Source organism: Nestor notabilis, unplaced genomic scaffold (assembly GCF_000696875.1).
Source record: "Nestor notabilis isolate BGI_N333 unplaced genomic scaffold, ASM69687v1 scaffold27738, whole genome shotgun sequence".
NCBI lineage: Eukaryota > Metazoa > Chordata > Aves > Psittaciformes > Psittacidae > Nestor > Nestor notabilis.
The window spans coordinates 19,257-19,574 of record NW_009942124.1 but is presented as its reverse complement, the minus strand read 5'-3'; positions in this window follow the sequence as shown (position 1 = coordinate 19,574).

The following is a 318-nucleotide window of genomic DNA, read 5'->3' as shown; positions in this document are numbered from 1 at the left end:
AATTATCTGGATATCACTTTGATGTGTTCTAAATACTATACCTTAAAAATTATTATGTTGAAAATAATAATTATTGGGGGGAAAAAATAATAATTATGGGGGGGGGAAATTTGAGAGAAAAATTAGAACTGGAAACAGTTTGATATGCTAAAATCCTTCTATTTCCACCCCTTACATGTGGCACAAGTGTCCACATAAAATTTGTATCTTTACCTGTACTAATAAATTTCTTGTTTTTTGCTTTAAATCACAAGGCTCACTTTCCTGCTGTCTAAATAGACCATAAAAAAAGGAAATAATAAATTCTAGCCAGAATAC